Source organism: Zingiber officinale, chromosome 7B (genome assembly GCF_018446385.1).
Source record: "Zingiber officinale cultivar Zhangliang chromosome 7B, Zo_v1.1, whole genome shotgun sequence".
Lineage (NCBI taxonomy): Eukaryota > Viridiplantae > Streptophyta > Magnoliopsida > Zingiberales > Zingiberaceae > Zingiber > Zingiber officinale.
In genome coordinates, this window is record NC_055999.1 from 8,058,605 (window position 1) to 8,062,442 (window position 3,838).

The following is a 3,838-nucleotide window of genomic DNA, read 5'->3' on the forward strand; positions in this document are numbered from 1 at the left end:
GTCAAGATGGCCGAGTTGGTCTAAGGCGCCAGTTTCAGGTACTGGTCCGAAAGGGCATGGGTTCGAATCCCATTCTTGACAATAATCAATATTTTTTATTCGATCTTCAAAAAAAAAATTATTATTTGGAGATCAAATCGCTGAGTAGAGTCGAGTGAATCAATTACAAGTGTGAAGGGTCTTTTTAAATATCCCATGATTTTCAGACAGATTTAAATATAACAAACTGTAGTGACACTACCTGTTAAATATGAAAGAGTATATAAATACAATGAAAATTAATGATTTTAATTCTGAAATTCTTACTATCTACCATAATTAATAGGGTTGATCGATCTAAAACCTAAGCCAGCATATTCAACCTGTCTAATTGGATCCACTTGATCACCCCAGCCTACTCATTTTGCACATTTGACTCATCCAATTGGTGTGACTCAACCGGCTTACTCGAAGCAATAACATTTAAGGAGAAATGAGTTAGGAAAATAATTTCTATATATATAAATTGAACTTATATATATAAATGTTAACTAGTAAGTAGAATAATGAATTGAAAATGTTGCACCTAAAGAGCAGATTTATGATTAATACGGGGTTGGAAATTAAGAGTCCATTAAAGAAAGATCGACATGATGCAGCGAATCCAAATTCTGAGGCTTTATCTCTGAAATTAATAGCTATTAATTATGTATGCTTCAAAGTATCCTCTTATGTGAACTTAGAACGCTCTTCATTGTCGCTGAACTAAATTAAGTCATCGTGTCTGCAACGAACTTCTGATAACTCTATTTGCCCAATTACAATATTTTGAGAGTTCAGAAATTCTGTGTTGAATATCAGGCAGAGGGATAGAAAGCCTGGCAAAATATAACGAAAGCCTGGAGTGACTTTGGCTTAGTTTGAGGATCGATTTTGACGTTTCAGCTGCCAAACTTGACCTACGAGTCATATATAATCGATGTTCCTGCGATGACTTGGTCATTCCAATATGAACGTACCTTTTACCAAACAAGACTTTTGAACTCAATGGCCAGAGAAGGCTCAAAATTTCCTAGCAAGGTATTCTCTCTATTGGCACGCATAGCAAACGAAGAAACACAAGTTGGAATTTTTAAAACCTAAAGTCCTTCACTTTTCATTCGTATCATCGAAGTTTCTGAATAGCTATTTTACCTTTTGTTGCTAAGTTATTCAAAGTTAGAAGAAAGTAGTCTACACTAGTTAGATAATCATTTCAAAGCTAGCGGTGTTCCACACTGAATTATTGCCATTCTAGATAATAACCTTTTGAAAGAAAAAAAATTATAAAATAAATCTTTAGCTAGCGGTGAACATGCTTTTTAAAAAAGTCCGAACATGCTAGATTATTGAATGATGCAATCGAACAACTACGGGGCTAGTAATGAAATTTTAGAAGTATTGAATGATGCAATTGAATAATTTTTTAGTGTTTATTATCTTATTGTTCATTTAGTTTTAGAGAATTTTTTTAATATAATATTAATTTTAAATAAACATATTAATAATAAATCTTTATTTTCTTATATATTAGTTGATCCCGTCTAGAAATGATGAGTCATGCATAGAGCATCAGTGAGCTAGTGTGAAGCTTAATTGGGAACAAGACTTTCACTAAAGAACTCTAAGAATCACCTACAACTACCAGCAAAGTGGGAAGGAAATTATTAGTAAGCAGGCCGGGGGTTCCTAACGTAGCTACTCTGACAATCAAGTTAGAAACGGAGAAAACAAAGTAGCAGCATAAATGAAGGAAGTATGAGATGAGGCATGCATGTACTTGTACCAGCAGAGAAGAACTTCTTTTATAATGTTTTTCACAATCCCCATATTTAATGAGACATCATCTCACCGCCAGACAACCTGTCCCATCGCCATGCTTCCATTTTATCTAATAGTCACATCGTTAGTTTAAGAGGGTGTATTGTGTATCTATACATATACAATCTTCTGGCTCTCTTACAAATCAACCCTCATGTTGTATTAATAGAAAAATGGGCTCATGGGCTGGGAGACCTCTTAGGCCACTAGTTTAGAAGATGGGCCTAGCATAGGGAGCCCGCTTTCTCATGAGGCCTAAATGGGCTGTGTAAGTATCCCAAGAGGAAGTGAAGTTTTATAGGCCACTAGTAAACTACAGTACTAGCCCAGAACGTGTTCGATCAACGTTAATTGATCGAGAAAGAACGAGGAGTAAAGCCCTATGAGCGTCGGACAGAGCCGGGGAGTGGGGCCCCCTGAGAGCCTGTCTGATCGGCAATAGACAACCAGGAGAGAACGGGGAGTAGAGCCCTATGGGCATCTAGCAGAGCTAAGGAGTGAGACCCCTTGAGAGCATGTCCGATCGGTGGTAGTTGATCAAGAGAAAACAAGGAGTAGATCTTTATAGGCGTCCAACAGAGCCGAGGAGTGAGGCCCTTGAGAACCTATCTGATCGGTGGTAACCGATTGAGAGAAAACAGGGAGCAGAGCTCCGTGGGCATCCGGTAGAGCCAGGGAGTGGGGCTCCTTGAGAGCTTGTTCAATCAGTAGTAGCCAATCGGTAGATAATGAGAAGTAGAGCCTCGTGGGTATTTGGAAAGCCAAGGAGTGGGGCCCTTTGAAAGCTTGTCCAATCGGTCATAGTCGATTGGGAGAGAACGGGGAGCAAAGCCCTATTAGTATCCAGTAGAGCTGAGGAGTGGGACCCCTTGAAAGCTTGTCCAATCAACCGTTGCCAATCGAGAGAGAATGGGGAGTAGAGCCCTGCGAGTGTCCAACATAGCCGGGGAGTGGGGCTCCTTAAGACTCTGTCCGATCGACCATAGCCGATCTAGAGAGAATGGGGAGCAGAGCCCCATGAGTGTTCAGCAGAGCTAGGGAGTGGGGTCCTTTGAGAGCTTGTCTGATCGGCCATAGACGATCAAGAAAGAATGAGTAATAGAGCCCCGTAGGTGTTAGGTAGAGTCGGGGAGTGGGGCCTTATGAAAGCCTATTCGATCAATGATAGCCGATCGGGAGATGATGATCTGACTAGGCTAGCTACTTAGCCTTTGACCTACTTTGGACTTTGACTACCACCTATTCCGACTTGTTGGCTAGGCCCCATTGAAGGGCCCTCCCTTATTCACTGTATCATTAACTATGAAAACTAAATTGAAAAAATATTTTTATTTTATTCCTAAAATTTATTTAATTACATTTGCTTTAGATCATAGATTTAAATAAGAAGTTTTACAATAATTGTTAGCTTAGTATTATGACACTTTAATTTCATTTAAAGATTCTTCTTCTCCTTAATATTATATATAATGTTAAAATTTATTTATATTATATTTATAATCAATATTATTGTCATGCAGTTGTTTAAGGTTTAGGGTTTAGGTTGCCCAACGAAAATCGGACAACACATCTCCTATAGTAGTGACAAATGAAACCAATATACAATGTCATAAGGCTACTCACAAGCTGTCAACAGCTTGTAAGGGGATCGGTGGCCGGCTTGAAGGAGGGTTGGATATACGACACCCCCAAATCCTTACTTCCTACGTATGTTAGCTTGCGCAGAGGAATATAAAACAAAACTAACAAGCTAAACTAAAACAAAGAAAGGAAATGCAAACCGCTAACACGTTCGTTTACGTTGTTCGGAGATAACTTGCTCCTACTCCACGGCGTGTCCGTAAGGTGGACGATCCCTCAATCCGTCGGTGGATTAGTCCCCGACAAACTCCGACTAGCTCAATCTCCTTGTGGGTGGAGAAACCTCACCACAACCCTCACAAGAGCTCCTTTGACGCTAGGGCACAGGTAGACTACTAATAGAGATTAACCACCTCTA

At 39.6% G+C, this 3,838-nt stretch overlaps 1 non-coding gene across 1 annotated transcript; it reads left to right on the forward strand.

Moving 5' to 3' along the window:
• Window positions 1-81, forward strand: TRNAL-CAG. Its single transcript has one exon. It is a non-coding gene; the product is annotated as a tRNA-Leu (tRNA).
• Window positions 82-3,838: the final 3,757 nt, after the last annotated feature.